This window comes from Mauremys mutica, chromosome 4 (genome assembly GCF_020497125.1).
Source record: "Mauremys mutica isolate MM-2020 ecotype Southern chromosome 4, ASM2049712v1, whole genome shotgun sequence".
Taxonomy (NCBI): domain Eukaryota; kingdom Metazoa; phylum Chordata; order Testudines; family Geoemydidae; genus Mauremys; species Mauremys mutica.
In genome coordinates, this window is record NC_059075.1 from 129216237 (window position 1) to 129233035 (window position 16799).

Genomic DNA, 16799 nt, shown 5'->3' on the forward strand with positions numbered 1-16799 from the left:
GAGAGACAAGTACATCTAACAAACATACTGTAAACTCAGGCCAATAACCTACTCCCCCATCCCTCCCCCAAACTAAACAAACTAACCCCCCTGGAAGAGTAAAAATAAATCAGGCAGAAAGGCAGCAGCCGCGTGGGGCTCTCCAGTTGATTGCACTGAATGCAGCATGTACGATTACCAGCCCTGTGGGCAGGTAGCATATGTGGGCATTTGGCCCAAGGAGCTACTGGCCCTCGGACCCCAGGAGACCAGAGGGGCTGAACTGGTGGAGCCAAGGGAGACAGTGAGGTACATAGAGGAGACTTTTAGGGATGCAGTAGAGTAGTCCCATCCCCAGTCTGACAGCCTCTGTGCTGCTGAGGAGGGTGAAAGTTTCGGGGAAGGAGAACATCGAGCTGGAGCAGAGGGAGACGATCCCATAGTTGGGACCCACCTACCAGAGGAAGTCATGATGTCCTCTCACACTGAGGCTACCCCTCCTGAGGCGGGAACCCCACTTACAAAGAGAAGCCAGGAAATAGACATGGGGGATTCAGTCAATAGACATATAAGCAATTGGGTTTGTGATGACTGGGAGAACCGCATGGTAAATTGTTTGCCTGGTGCAAAGGTTGCAGCTATGACGAGACATCCAGACAGACTTATGTGCAGTGCTGTGGTATGTAACCTAGCATTTAAATTGGCCTCTGTATGAGATAGCTAATGTGAGAGTGAATTTTAAAAAAGTCTCCAGATGTGATCCCTGGTAAGCCTGACTTCAGTACCAGGCAAATTGTTGAAACTATAAGAAAGACCAGAATTATCAGACACATCGGTGAACACAATTTGTTGAGGCAGAGTCAACATACCTTTTACAAAGGGAAATCATGCCTCACCAGTCTACTAGAATTCTTTGAAGGGGTCAACAAGGATGTGGAGAAGGGTGATCCAATGGATATAGTGTACTTGGACTTTCAGAAAGCCTTTGACTGGGTCCCTCACCAAAGGCTCTTAACCAAAGGAAGCTGTCATGGGATAAGAGGGGAGGTTCTCTCATGAGTCAGTGGTTAAAAGATAGGAAGCAAAGGACAGGAATAAATGGTCAGTTTTCACAGTGGAGAGAGGTAAATAGCGGGGCCCTCCAACGATCTGTGTTGAGACCAATGTAGTTCAACATAGTCATAAATGATCCAGAAAAAGCGGTAACCAGTGAGGTGGCAAAATTCGCAGATGATACAAAATGACTCAAGATAGTTAAATCCAAAGCAGCCAGCGAAGAGCTACAAAGGGATCTAAAAAAAATGAGGGACTGGGCAAGAAAATGGCAGATGAAATTCAATATTGATAAATGCAAAGTAATGCACATTGGAAATCATAATCCCAACTATACATACAAAATTATGGGGTTTAAATGACCACTCAAGAAAGAGATTTTGGAGTTATCGTAAATAGTTCTCTGAAAACATCCAATCAACGTGCAGCGGCAGGCTCCCCTGGCCCCTCCCCCACTTCCCCCCAGCTGCAGCGTGGCCAGCCGCAGGCACCAGCTGGGCAGCTCAGCTGAGCTCGGGAGTCGCTGCCTGCTGCCGCTTTTTGAGTAGCCCGGCCAGTGGGGTGGGAGGGGGCGCTGCTGCAAGCTCCAGGGCTGGCCAGATGGGAGGGAAGGGGAAGGGGCAAGTGGGGCAATTGGCCCAGGCCCTGCAGGGCCCCTGGCCCCATGAGGATGTCTCCTCCGGGCTCTCCCCCGCTTCCCCCCACCCCGCAGAGCCGCAGCATGGCCAGCAGCTGGGCAGCTCAGCTGAGCTCTGGGCTGCCAGCAAGGTAAGGGGGCGGGGGGCTGCGAATTCAGGGGCGGCAAGTGGGGCAATTTGCCCCAGCCCCTGGTCCCAGGAGGATGTTTCCTCCCGGCCCCTCCCCCTGCAGAGCTTCAGCGTGGCCAGCAGCTGGGCAGTTCAGCTGAGCTCCTGAGTCGTTCTGCTGCTTTGAGCTGCCGGCAAGGTAAGGTACGGGGGAGGCTGCGAGCTCCAGGGCTGCGGGAGGAGGGCAAGTGGGGCAATTTGCCCCAGGCCCTGCAGGGGCCCCCGGACCCTCCTCCGCTTCCCTCCCTTAAATCAGAACTTTTTATAGGGAACTGGTTGTTAAGATTTTGGCAGCTCATCACTGGTTCTATATAAATCTATGATGCGCCGAAACCTTGAATACTGCCTGCAGTTCTGGTCGCCCCATCTCAAAACAGATATACCAGAATTGTAAATGGTGCAGAGAAGGGCAACAAAAATGATTAGGAGGATGGAACAGCTTCCATATGAGGAGAGAGAAAAAAGATGGGGGGGGGGGCAAGTCTATACTTCAAACACTGTATCGCCGTAGCTGCACTGGCGCTGTAGCGTTTAAGTGAAGATGCTCCTATGCAAACAAGCTCTTAATCCACCTCCCCGAGAGGCGCTGGCTAGGTGAGTGGGAGAGGTGCTCCTGCCGACAGGGGTGTGGATTTTTCACACCCCTGAGCAATATAGTTATAACAATATAGGTCTGTAGTAGAGACCTGGGACTATTTCGTTTAGACAAGAGATGACTAAGGGGGGATATGATAGACGTCTATAAAATCATGACTGGTATGAAGAAAGTGACTAGGGAAGTGTTATTTACTCTTGCACATAACAGGAGAACTAGGGGTCACTTTATGAAATGAAGAGGCAGCAAGTTAAAAACAAACAAAAGAAGGTATCTCTGCACACAATGCACAGGCAACCTGTGGAAATTGTTGCCGTGGGATGTTGTGAAGGCTAAAAGTATAATTGGGTTCAAGATAATCAGGGCATGCAACCCCATACTCTGTATGTCCCTAAACCTCTGACTACCAGAAGCTGGGACTGCATGTCAGGGGATGGATCACTCAGAATTTCCCTGTTCAGTTCATTCCCTCTGAAGCATGAGGCACTGGCCACTATCTGAAGACACAATCCTGGGCTAGATGAAAAGACGGTTACTCACCGTAGTAACTGTTGTTCTTCGAGATGTGTTGTTCCTATCCATTCCAGTTAGGTGTGCGCGCCACGCGTGCACGGCTCTTCAGAAGATTTTTACCCTAGCAACTCCGGCGGGCCGGCTGGGCGCCCCCTGGAGTGGCGCCGCTATAGCGCCTGTTATATACCCCAGCCGGCCTGTCCGCTCCTCAGTTCCTTCTTGCCGGCTACTCCGACAGTGGGGAAGGAGGGCGGGTCTGGAATGGATAGGAGCAACACATCTCGAAGAACAACAGTTACTACGGTGAGTAACCGTCTTTTCTTCTTCGAGTGATTGCTCCTATGCATTCCAGTTAGGTGATTCCCAAGCCTTACGTAGGCGGTGGGGTCGGAGTTAGATGTTGCAGAACGCAACCGCTAAACCAAAGGCTGCATCAGCTCTGGACTCCTGGACCAATGAGGCAAAGGTGTTGACCGAGGACCAGGCAGGTGTACAACACATCCCCCGAAAGGGTATGCGAGCCAGGAAGGCAGCTGAGAAGCGTGAGCCCTGGCGGAATGTGCAGCAAGGTGGCTCTATGGAACATGGGCCAAAACAGAGGAGGTGCGGATGCACAACGTCATTGAAGATGAAATGCTCTAGGAGGAGACAGGTATGCCCTTCGTCCGGTATGCCGGTACAATGAAGGTTTTGGGGGCGTTACGAAAGGGCTCTGTCCGCTAGATATAGATTGCGGACGCCCTACGGATGTCGAAGGAGGGCAACTGTTGCTCTCCTTGCAAAGAGAGTGGCTTCGGAAAGAAGACCGGAAGGAAGATATCCTGGTAGATATAAAAGGCCGACACCTCCTTAGGGAGGCAGGTCGGACGTGGTAATAACTGCCCTTGTCCTTGAGGAACACAGTATACCTTGGGCCTATTGTGAGAGTCTGAAGCACGGAGACTCGTCTGGACGCAGGAAAGGCTACAGGAAACTGTCTTGCAGGACAGGTATATCAATGAGCATGTTGACATTGGCTCGAATAGGGCAGTCATAAAACTGGTTAGAACCAGATTGAAGAGCCAGGTTTATGGCGGGGCCCCACTGGGGGGGAGGTATAAACGCTCCAAGCCCTGAGGAACCAGATGGAATGGAGCGGGACCTCGGCGGGAGAAACATTGCGCGTTTCGGAGCAGCAGGAGAAACGCTTCCACTTGGCCAGATACTTTAACCGAATGGAAGATTTTCTACCACCCCGGAGAATCCTGTAGAACCGAGGCAGAACAACGTAACTCAGATCGGTTTAGCCACGCAGGAGTCCTGCTGTGAGGTGCAGGGATTACAAGACCGGGTGGTGAAGGTTGCCGTGATCCCGCGTCATGGGGTCTGTGCCAAGAGGGTTGCTACCAACAGGTGTAGCAACATGGTGTGCCAGTGGTGCCCAGGTTACACTGGAGCGATCACGATCAGGGGCGCTCTGTCCCTGCGGAGTTTTAGCAGGACCTTGTGGACCAGCGGGGACAGTGGAAAGTGTACGGCAGATGGCTGATCCACGGCCTCAGGAAAATCCTCCAAGACCGAGCCTGGGGAGAGGCCTTGGAACGAGGAGAATTTCTCTCTCTTTCCGTTCTCGCGAGAGCGAGGAGGGCTATGCGGGGAAAGACCCACTTCTGGAAAACGGAATAGATAAAGACGGGAGGAAACTACCACTTGTGAGACAGGAAGGATCTGCTGAGACGATCTGCCAGCTGAATCGCCTGGTACACAAGGCAGACTGCTCTCAGCTCTCGGACATTGATGTTTAAGGCCAGCTCTTGCGCTGACCGAAGGCCGTGAGTGCGAAACTACGCCAGGTGCGCACCCAGCCGAGAGATGGGCTGTCTGTCATGAGGGACCCCAAGGAGTGAATGAAACAGCATCCCTGGATACACCAGGGAGGACGCTGACTCCCGGTCGAGGGAGCCTAGGCTGCCCGGGGGGAACGAGACGACCACGAGTATGCCATCTCTGTCCGGGTGGCACACCCAGGTGAGCCACGATTGAAGTGAACAGAGGCGAAGCCTGGCATGTTTGGTTGCAAACGTGCAGACAGCCATGTGACTCAGGAAACCTAGGCAAGTGCAAGCCCAAGTTGGCGGGAAGGTCCATAGACCTTGTACAATTGTTACCCTCGCCTGAAACCAAGGCTGAGGTAAGCAGGCTCTGGCGAGTCTGGAGTCCAGGACGGCCCCAATGAATTCCCTTCCCTGTATGGGAATCAGAGTGGATTTTACTATTGATCATCAGGCCTAGACACAGGAATAGGTTCGTGTCGATGCCCACATGACTGGTAACTTGGGCCCGGTGGTTCTTCGAATGAGCCACTCATCTAGATACGGAGAACGTGTATCCGACGGTGGCGAAGAAAGGCGGCGACTGCAGCCATGCACTTTGAATACCCCTGGGCTGTATAGAGGCCAACCGGGAGGGCCGTATACTGGGAATAACGATGGTAGGCCCCAAACCGAGGGTACCTTCTGTGTGGAAGAGAAATGGTGACATGAAAACACGCACCCTTCATATCGAGGGTGGCGTACCAGTCTCCGGGATCCCAGGATGGGATGACGGTCGCCCTGGGTACCATGCGGAACTCATCTGCATCGTGACTTGTTGAGTTCCCGCAGGCCTAGGATAGGTCTGAGACCTCCCTTCGCCTAGGGGATTAGGTTTCGCCCTTAGGTACCTCCTGTATAGCTCCGATGAAGAGGAGCGTCCGCACCTCTTGCCAGAGGAATCGCTTGTGAGAGGGGTCCTTAGGAGGGGCGAGGATGGGTAGGCTTTTGCCCCATTGGTGGTCAGAAGGACCCTAATTTCGGCTTCTTTGGGGTGCGGATTGATGGCCACGACCGTGTAAGCCACGCCCGCTGGGCAAGTCCTGACCTTGTCAAGGCGCAGGGTAAGAGCGGCGCTGAATCACCGGCGTGTGCATGCCGAGAGAGAGAGAGCAAAGTGACCCTGCTGCCCTTTAGGTTCTGCAGCCTAGGGCCAGTGTTTTCAGAGAACAGGCCTGTGCCATTGAAGGGCAAGTCCTGTATAGCGTGCCGCAGCTGCGAGGGAAGGCTCAACAACTGGAGCCATGAAACGCGCCGCGTGGCAACACCCGAGGCCAGAGTCATGGCAGCGGAGTCAGCTGCGTCCAACGAGGCCTGGAGGGAAGCTCTCTCCAGCTCCGTCCTTTGCTGCAGGAGGGCATCGAACTCTTGACGGGAGTTCCGAAGAACCGACTCTGTAAATTTGCCCACCGCCACCCACAGTAGTGGATAAGCAGGGCTTGCTGGTTCGCTACACGAAGTTGCAGGGCCCCCTCCGGGTACATCTTACGGCCCAGTAAGACCACACGCCCAGCCTCTTTGGATCTAGGGGCTGGTCGCATTTCGATTAGAGGAGGGCCGGAGGGGTATGTTCCTGCCCCCGCCTCATCTGGGGAGGAGGAAGAAGAAAGGCCAGGGACAAGCGGGTCCTGTGTGGGCTCGAGCTCCTGGACGACCTCCTGATCCAGTGGGATCTGGGAGCCCGGTGCCGAACCGGGGGTTGCTCTGTACCGGTTGGACAGGGACGACTAATTATCACCTCTGGCACCCAGAGCTCCGAGGGAACGGAGCGAGATGGGATCACCGGTACGCCTCTGGCGTGGTAGTACACCCAAGGCATCCAGAATGACCACTGATAGGTCTCCTGGAAGATTCTGGAGGGCACATCGGAAAACAGAGTGCTACGCATATGAAGTGTCCGCACGGGACGACACTGATGCGTGGCTGGATGGCCCTGGAGGAGCTGAAAGCTCTTGGTAGAGTCTCCGTCTGTAACTGACGTCGCTCGATGCGGCACCGGGGATCGGTACCGGTAGACAGACCGGTACCGAGAATGGGACCTGCCACCGAAGCTGTGCCAGGCGGTTGACCGAGGGTGCGAGGCTCGATGATCAGGAGTGGCTACGGGCGTCCTGGTGTCTGGGGCAGTGCCGGGAGCTGGATCGGTGCTGAGTGTCCCGGACCGGCGAACGGGATGCTGACCGGTGCCGCGAGTACTACTGGTACCAACATGGAGAACGGTGCCGAGACTGCGAGCGGCGTCGAGACCTAGATCGGTGATGGGACCGAGAACATCTGCGGGACCGCGACCCTGAACGGTGCCGCTCTGCGGTGCCGACGTAGGGTGGTCTGATCAAGGCAGGCTTGCCCATCGACTATGTAACCCGCACCGGCGGTGCCGGGGGTTGAGGCAGCGCAGATGCTGTCGTTGCAATCAGCTCCCTCGCCGTGGACACTGTCTCCGGCGTGGAGGGAATAGTGAGCTCGACCATAGCTCGCACCACGGATGCAGCTTCATAGCGAGCTCGACCACGGTCCGTACTGGGGAGTGTTCCAACACCGGACTCGACGGCTTTTGCCTGGCCGGAGTTAATGGTGCGGGCATTGTCGGTGCCGTGGCAGACATCGGTGCCAGGCGATCCGACGGAGCATAGCGCTCGGCTGCGGAGCAGGCGGCTCGGACGCAGCTTCCGGGCGAGCTCGACCACGGTGCGTACCGGGGAGCTTTCCAGCACCGGACTCGACGGCTCTTGCCTGGCCGGAGTTAATGGTGCGGATATTGTCGGTGCCGCAGCAGACATCGGTGCCGGGCGATCCCACTGAGCATCGCGCTCGGCTGCGGAGCAGGCGGCTCGGACGCAGCTTCCGGGCGAGCTCGACCACAGTGCGTACCGGGGAGCTTTCCAGCACCGGACTCGACGGCTCTTGCCTGGCCGGAGTTAAAGGTGCGGATATTGTCGGTGCCGTGGCAGACATCGGTGCCGGACGATCCGACGGAGCATAGTGCTCGGCTGCGGAGCAGGCGGCTCGGACGCAGCTTCAGAGCGAGCTCGACCACGGTCCGTACGTGGGAGCTTTCCAGCACCAGACTCGACGGCTCTTGCCTGGCTGGAGTAAATGGTGCGGGTATTGTCGGTGCCGCAGCAGACACCGGTGCCGGACGATCCGACCGAGCATAGCGCTCGGCTGCAGAGGCGGCGGCTCGGACGCAGCAAGGATATTGTGCCTCTTCATCCTCCAGGAGAGGGATCCATGCCGAGGGTACGTCGGAGCCAGCGACGGTCGTGCCAGGAGGCCTTGGTGGTACCGGCGATCCGGTGCCGAGGGAGCGCGCCTTGAAAACTAACTAGCGCTCGGCGCCGAGAGCGGAGGAGCAAGAGCTGCCTCCCTCAGGAGCTGTTTAAAACGAAAGCCCCGCTCCCCTTTGTTCACGGATTAAAGGCCTCACAAATGCGGCACTTATCTGTGAGGTAAGATCCCTCGAGGCACTTAGAAGAAGATCTCTTGTCGGCAGCGGCTTGTGGCCGGCCGAGCATTAGAAAACCCTGTGGACCGGGCATCGGACCCGGCACCGGGTGAGGGGAAGGGGATAAACCCCGAACCCCTGTAAAATAAATACACTATACTATTCTACAAACAAACAGAGTTAACTACAACTATAAACAGAACGAGAGAAAACTACGAGTAGCTAGGGAAGTGGAGGTCAGCTAAGCTGTGCTCCACTGTTCCAACGGCCGTCACGGGCGGAAAGAAGGAACTGAGGAGCGGACGGGCTGGCTGGGGTATATATCCTGCGCTATAGCAGCGCCACTCCAGGGGGCGCCCAGCCGGCCCGCCGGAGTTGCTAGGGTAAAAATCTTCCGAAGAGCCGTGCACGCGCGGCGCGCACACCTAACTGGAATGCATAGGAGCAATCACTCGAAGAAGAACCATTGGTCTGACTCAGTATGTCCATTCTTATGTGAGTTATGAAGAGTAGAATACGGACAGAGGAAGCTAAAGACATCAGGGGAAACTCCATGGCTTGCAGGACTAAGGATAATGAGGGTTTCTTTAAAAAAAGTGTATTAGGAACAAAAGAAATCATAGCAGTGGTGTAGGCTCATTACTAGATGGAGACTGTTTAAAAGGTTGCAGAAAAGGTGGAAGTGTTCAATAAATATGTTTTTCGTGTTGGAAACCCCATGTCAGTGTATTTAGGAAGGACAAGGGTCTCCAGTGCTCTTACATTTTAGCTGCAGCATGAAGGAGTAGAGGTGGTGAAGTCCCTCCACAGCCGATTGGCAGATCTCCTGCTCCTGCTCCGCACAGCACAGAGTGAGACACCCCACCAGCTGGCCCAGGATTCTGAACTCCTCCACTCCCTGACGGAGAGAGGGAGCAAAGGGAGTCACTCGCCCCTGCAGACCTAGCGCAGCGAGTCCCCCTGGCATTGCCCTAGCAATGGGTTAGAACAGGGGGAGGCAGAGGCCACCGCAGAGAGACTGGGGACAATGAGAGCAGGAGGAGCTGTGGGGCCCATCACCAGGGGCTGAGAAAAGCTCAGCAGGGACGGAGACATCTGGGCAGCAAACTCAGCAAACGTTACCCCCGAGTGGGGACCCAGGTAACGAATGAACTAATGTCCAGTCACCATCTCAAGGGCAAGTTCCTAATCCCAGCCCCTTCTCCCATCCCCGTCCCTTCTTTGACCTCAGGCCCAGGAGCTTGGAGTCACCTTGGACTCCTCTGCTCTGCATTCTGCCTCTCTCACTCCATCCTGGAGCTCCCCAGAGCCCTCCCTTTCCATGCCGTCCCCAGCCTGCCTGCTCTCTCCTGCCCGCTCTCTCCTGCGGCCTTGTCCTCTCGTCTCCCCCTCCTGCAGCCCCTGCACTGGCTCCCTGCTCTTCCCCACCTGGCACCAAGCCCCTTGCCCTCCTCTCCCGGGGTCTGCACAGCCTCCCCACTCCCACTCCCCAGTTCTCTGGCGCCTTTGGCCCCGCCCATCCCTTTCACTGTGTCCCCTCCCACCTCCCTCCTTCTGTTCTGCTGCCCCAGCTTCTGGGAGCACATCATCCGAGCGACCCCCTCCAGCTGCCGGAGAGGAGGCCCTTCCACAGTGGGGATGGAGCAGCTGGAGCAGCTCAATGGCCCTGAGCATGCAGAGCAAGGGACATTCATCTGGCAGCCTGGCAGGAGCTGATGCCAAAGCATCCCACAGGCGTCTGACAAAGGGGCTGAACAGACACCTGGGTTCAGAGGCTGCTGTCAGGGCAATCCTGTGTAAATGCACTGACCCTTCGGAGCAGACTTTGGTGCTAGGGGAACAGCGAGGAGAGTCCTTGGAGACAGAATGATGGGACTCGACCCAAAGCCCACTGGAGTCAGAGGACAGACCCATCGACCTCAGGGCTCATTAGATTGGACTCCTACTGAGGATCTTGCTGAGTCACTATTCTAGACCTGCGTTTTCCCTGCCAGGGCGTGCTGCACCGCGAGGCTGCTCAGTGTCGTTAGGATCTGGGGGTTATCATGGATCTCACACTGAATATGAATCAACAATGTGATGCTGTTGTGAAAAAGGGAAATGCCATTCTGAATTGTGTTAGCTTGGAGCACTGTGTCCAGTTGCAGGCACCATGCTTTAAGAAAGATCTGAACAAACTGGGGCCAGTCCAGAGGACAGCGACAAAAATGATCAGCAGTTTGGAAAACCTGACCTGTGAAGAAAGGTTGAATGAATTGGGCATGTTTCATCTTGAGAAGATGGAGGGGGCCCTTTAACAGTCTTCAAATACGTTAAGGGCTGTTATACAGAGGATGGTGACGAATTGTTCTCCATGTCCCCTGGAGGTAGGACAAGAAGTAATGAGCTTAATCTGCAGCAAGGGAGATTTAAGTTAAAGAGTAGGAAAAAGTCTAAGGGTGGCTAAGCACTGGAACAGGTGACCTAGGGAAGTGGTGGACTCCCCATCATGGAGATTTAAAAAAACAGGCTGGACAAACACTCAACAGGGACAGTCTAGGAATACTTGGCCCTGCCTCAGTGCAGGGGGTGGAGTAGATGACCTCTTGAGATCCCTTCCAGCCCTGCACTTCTGTGATTCCCTCTTCCCAGGTTCTGGGATCAAGGAGACCGAATCTCTGTTGAGGACATTTCCCTCTTTTGGGAGCACAAACCACCCACAGAATCTACTTCCTGTGGCCCCAGAACTAGAATGTTGCGGGAATCTAGCTCCGGGCTCTGGCCAGGTTGGTGGGACCCATGGTGAACACAAAGAAATACCAGGTTCACATTGGGGCTCAGTGGAGAACACAGCAGATCCGGCCCACGCTCCTCCACCCCCACCCCATACAGACGTTTTTCAGATATGGTGGGGGCACTTGGCCCTCCAGCCCAAGAACCTTTGTAGAGAACGTACTCTGAGGAGCCGAAGGCACGGGGGTGTCCCATGCTTGGGATTAAATGGAGCCTTGGTCCCTGAGCCCCACCCCAGCTACAGAACTAGTCCCCTTCCTGCCGCCACGCCTCCAGACCTCCAAGATGTTTTGCAGCACCAGAAGGTTGGGCTCCTGATCCTCGCACACCAAGGCCTTCAGCATCTCATCCATGGTTTTCAGAGTCTGCGTGCAGAGCAGAGGAGAAACCAGAGCAAGTGGAGTTACCCAGCCAGGTGATGAACCAATGCCTTGGCATTTGACACCCCCCCAGGTCATAGCAGCCCCTGGTATTACAGCTCACCCACTCACTTGTACCCGCAGGGTACCTACTACAAACTCCTTCTAGCAACAGGGCCCCACCTGTCTTTGCTCTCCCCAGAAAGGCCACTGCACACAGTCTATCCCACTGGAAGAGTCAGACAGGACTCCACATTTGGAGGGCAGATTTCCAGCCAAGCTTCGGCTCCCCTGGCCTATGTGCACCTGAAGCAGCCGATCTCAGGCCTGTGCCCCCAGCCACGCACGGGAGATGAATGTGCTTGTGAAGGGAGTGTCTGTTCCCCACTAATTGTTGGTGCATGTGAAGGATAAATGCCTACTACTGCTACCCTAGGAGGGAGTTACTCCTTTATCTGGGCCTGTGCTTTGGTGCTGCAGGTCCTGAGCTGAAGTCCTGTCGGGGAGCTGTGATCATTACACTCTTATGCCAGTGCCAGGTAACCCAGGGGACAGTACACGAGCGAGTGGCAGGATTCTCACTCGGTTTGGGACAGCTCAACATGGCCAGTTTGGGGCTTAGTTTGGTGTAGAGAGCAGCCTCCACCTCCTCCTTGGTCTCTGCTGGAGGCAGGGAGAAGATGCTGGAGAAGCAGGTGGCGAACAGGCTGGGTTGTGTCAGGACCCACAGCGGTGGCTTCACTTTGCTAAGAGAAGAGACACGTGCGGATTGGGGGGCTGAGGTGGGACTGATGTGCTGCTTTGTCTATTCTTATCAAAATATGATGGCTCTTCCAGAATAAACTGAGGGACAGAAGTGGAAAATTTGCAGGTTATGGCATTTTGACAGTTATTGCATGAGGTGTTATAATTGGACTTTATATTAAAATATAGTTTAGTCCTATTTTGAAATAGAAACCAGGATTTTTGGGGGGAAGAAATAGTATATTTAAATAAATAAGCAGAATATCGTGAACTCCAACATGTGGTAACAGAGGAAGTATGTGCCATCCTGTTACTTTTAAGACTCACTAAAGGAATAATAAAGGGTTGTGTGTAGGTATAATTCAATTTTTTTACTACAGAATTAGTGTTAATTCTCTCTTCATCTGTCCATATATATACAATGGCAGATGAAGACAACTTAGACACTGGTTAAAAAAAATCTCTACATCTGGAATCTCTGGAGCTGAGGAATTCCTACTAGAGAACCCTCAGTTTGGATATTTACTAACAGAGCCAGAGTCTATTGACTCAGGGCATGATGCAAAGCACATCTATTTTCTCAGCCTTTTGCCTGGATGAAGTAATGGAGGGATGTAGCTATTACACTATATAGTTAAATATTAAAGAGGGCAACAATCTTTTTGTTTTCTTAGTCACTATGTTGTCTTATTCATCTTCATTCACTCAGATATTTGTGATGATTGCTTTTTGGAAATGTAAAAATAAGTAGAATCCCCTTACAGTGAACATTCTTGTCTTTTGTGTTGTACAGTATTCTTAAGGTTAAATTGAAGGAGCTCAATTCAAAACAGATTTATATTCGGTATGTTTCAATAACTTACAGAATCTGAGTGTAGTGAATGCCGACTGCTACCATCTGTTTCTACAGTATTTCCAATGGTAGCTGTATGTGCAAAAAATATCGTATTAGCTATACTATACAATCTATTCAAATTCAATTGTTGTAAAATTGGGAGAGGAGGCTGTTTATAGAGGGCAGTATGCCCCTTGCTGGCAACAGATGGTACATAGTTATGAGTCTATACTAAGGCCTGGTCTACACTGGGGGCGGGGGTCGAACTAAGGGCAGAACCAAAGCAGGGATCTAAGCCCTGCCCCTGCCCATTGCTCTCAGCCTGCTGGACAGGGCACACAGCTGTGTGCAGGGGGGTAGGAAGGTGGGGACAGCCCAGACAGCATTAACCTCTTCACCCCCACTGCCAGAGCATGGCCCCAGCACATGCAATGAGGTGCCAGGTCACTACTTGAGCTGCCCCTGCAGGACAGAGCCGCGCCCCTCGTGGCAGGCGGCAGCCAGTGAGGAACAGCTACGCCCACTGCTGACGCAAAGCCCTCCCCCTCTCACGCCCGCAGAGACGGGATCATGGCCAATGCCGTCGCCTGCCCCGTTGTCAGGAAGCCAGTGCCCAGTGGGGAGAGCTGCTCCAGCTCCTGCCCCGCCTCCCCTTCCCATTCCTGGGGAACTTATTGAGCCAACAGCGAGAGCCCAGCTCCAGCCCGCAGCATCCATCACCTTCCAGAGGCCTGAAGGGCAGGCTTCTGGGAAGCTCAGAGCAGGGTGCTAGTGGCACTGAGAGAGAGCCCCCCATGGCACAGGCAGTGCCAAGTGCCAGGGCTCAGCCTGCCCAGACTCTCAGCCACAGGGAATCGCTGAGCTGCCGGTGTGACGCAGCTGGCACAGCTGGCACCGACTCCAGTCACTCTGCTCCAGCAGCACCTAACAGCCCCTCTCCCCCCAGAGGGGACCGGTCCTGCCTCCCATGCCCCCTCCCCCGTATCTTCATAAGGCCACGTGGAGAGGTCACCAGGCACCGAAGGATCCTCCACCACCTACCCACTGATGCCCAGTCCACATGCACCAGCACCATCATCTGGTGCCACATTTCCTGGGGGAATCAGAAGATGGGGGAGGAGCAGAGGGGGGAATGCCCTGGAAAACTGGCCATGCCAAGAGGCTGGCGTGTCTGGCTGCACGTGGCACTGGCTGGGGCTGGGCAGGGCAGGCTGGGTACCTCAGCTTCATGATGGCGAGCATTGCTTGCTGACGCATCACGCCGGTCAGGGAGTCGACGGACTCGTGACCAATCAGCTCCTGAAGAGACAATGTGGGGAAATGCCAGCTGGGCTCCAAGCTCCTGCAAGGCTCCGACTGGGGAGCAAAGTGCAGGCAGGGCCTGCAACACGTGGGCTCGGCAGCCAGGTCGTCCTACTGCAGGCTTGATGGTGTGCAGGGCTCCAGCTGGGGAGCGCAGTGAGGGGCCTGTGCTCAGTGCCCCAGTGTCACATGCCAGTGCTCTGCAAAGGCTCCATCAGCATTAGCACCCAAGGACTCCACCTGAGATCAGGCCCCCTTGTGCCCGGTGCTGCACACACACAGTGAGAGCCAGTCCCTGCCCCAGAGAGCTCACGAGCTAACTAGACGAGACAAGGCATGGGAGGGAAATTGAGGCACAGAGGGGGAAGTGACTTGCCCAAGGTCTTACTGCAGAACTGGGAGTAGAACCCCGGTGTGTTGAGCCCAGCCCACTGGACCACCCACCAGCCCACGCTGTCCCACGTTCAGGGAAGGGAGGTTAGCTCTGGAAAGCTTTCTACAGCGCTGGAGAGCAAAGACTTTCCAAATCTACGGAGCAGATTTGTTGCTAGTTCCCTAGTGGGCACTGACTGCGGAGTGTTGGGGCTCTGGGCAGGGAGACTGGCGTACACAGAGCGACCCGGTGACTTGGGAAGCTGGGTGCAAGGGAACAATCTACGTTTCAATACAGTTATATGTTTAGGAACAAAGACGGCAGGTCACACCCACAGCATGGGGGGCTCTAACCTGGGAAGCGGTGACTCTGGAAAAGACTTGGCAGTCATGGTAATCAGCTGCCCATGAGCGCCCAGTGCGAAGTTGGGGCCAAAAGGGCTAATGCCATCCCGGGATGTACAAACAGGGCAATCTCCAGTTGTTAGAGAGGTTATTTTCCCTCTGTATTTGGCACTGGTGCGACCGCTGCTGGGATCCTGTGTCCAGGTCCGGTGCCCACAATTCAAGGAGAATGTTGATAAATTGGAGGGGGGTCAGAGAACAGCCCCAAGAGTGACTGAAGGACTGGGAAACATGCCTGATAGTGAGAGACTCAAGGAGCTCAATCAGTTCAGCTTAACGAACAGAAAGTTACAGGGTGACTTGATGACAGTCTGTAAGTACCTACAGGGGAAGCAAATACTGGATAATGGGCTCTTCAGTCTGACTCGATCCAATGATTGGCAGCTGAAGTTCGACAAATCTGCAAAGATCTCCAGGACAATCACTAAACCCGCCAAGTAACACAGCCCCAGTGTGTGTTTTACTCACCTTTATCTTCTCCACTAGCAGGGCTTTGTCCATAAAAGCAGGCAGGCTGCTGAGGGTGTTGATGGAATCCAAGAACTTGAGTTTCTTTGCCTCGTCCTACGCCCCGCAGAGATTAGAAACAAACAGGAAGGTTAGCGTGGAAAGGAGCTGCCAGTGGGAGAGATGTCAGAAAGCTTCCCCCCAGTGCTGCTCAGGCTTTGATATCCCAAATGGCAGAAGGCCATTCATCCGGCAACAGGAGTGACTATCTGGGCAGGGCAGGGCAGCTCTGTATGAAACCGGACCAGAGAGGGAGCAGATCTCACGGGGTAGGTGTCCAGAGAGGAACTGCAACATGGCAGCTAAGCAGCCAGACAGTGTTAGCAGGGGCTTGACAGAGTGGGAGGAACATCTGGGTGGGACACCCTGACACCCCAATATTCACCACTGTCATGTCATTAGGATATGTTTTGTACAAAGTACATATTGTAAGGTATTGTAAAAGTCTTTATCTGCTAGACATTAATGTCTCATTGGATTGTATGTGCTATCGCTGTATGTGCAGTTATGAAGTTCAGCTATGTATGTGTTCCTGAAACACGTTGTGAGGTTCAAAACAACCTTTCAGGTACAACAGTAAAAATGCCAAACAATGGCTTCTTGAGGAAATGCACACAAACAGCATAGAAACCTCTTCGAGATAATGCTACACAGTGGGAACTGTTGGACCCAGGTCACAGCAAAAGAGTTTTCCAGCAGGTGGGAAGAGGAGGTAAAAGGGGAACAATGACATCGGGGGGACCTCACGCTCCCTGCAGTAAGACACCTGGAAACACCTGAGGGACAAAGATTGAACTATGAGAAGTGATGGTCCCAGGCTGGAGAGAGATTCCTAACCTGTGTAAGAAAACCTGGGAAATCCAAGCTGCACAGCAAAGAATCTTAAGAATCTGCCAGCCTGAGAATTTGCTAGTGTAGATCCTATCTATCTAGTGTGGAAAGCTTAGTTTGTATGTTGTGTTTATTTACTAAGGTAATCTGCCTTGTTCTGTTTGCTATCTCTTAGAACCACTTAAAATCTACCTCTTGTAGTTAAGAATCTTATTTCTTGTTTATACCATAACCCAGTTTGTACAATTAGTAACTGGGGGGAGGGGCAAAGAGTTGTGCATGCCTCTCTCCACATCAAGGGAGGAGGCAAATTTCATAAAACCTTTGGGTCTGTACTCCAAAGGAGGTGGGCACCAGAGTACTGGGACAAGCCCCTTCAGCTGAGTCTTCCCAGAGCTGATCTCAGGGTCTGTGTCTTTCTGCAGCTGGGC

At 53.9% G+C, this 16799-nt stretch overlaps 1 protein-coding gene across 2 annotated transcripts in view; it reads right to left on the minus strand.

The window, feature by feature from the left end:
• Positions 1–15497: 15497 nt before the first annotated feature.
• LOC123369347 (maestro heat-like repeat-containing protein family member 7) overlaps positions 15498–16799 on the minus strand; it is a 172383-nt gene continuing 171081 nt past the window's right edge. Inside the window, exon 21 of one of the 2 annotated variants that reach the window (XM_045014846.1) lies at positions 15498–15594. The gene's annotated coding sequence lies outside the window, so the exon portion shown is untranslated. Of the gene's footprint in view, positions 15595–16294; positions 16314–16799 lie in introns of those variants that run through there. The other variant, XM_045014848.1, reaches the window with a different exon arrangement.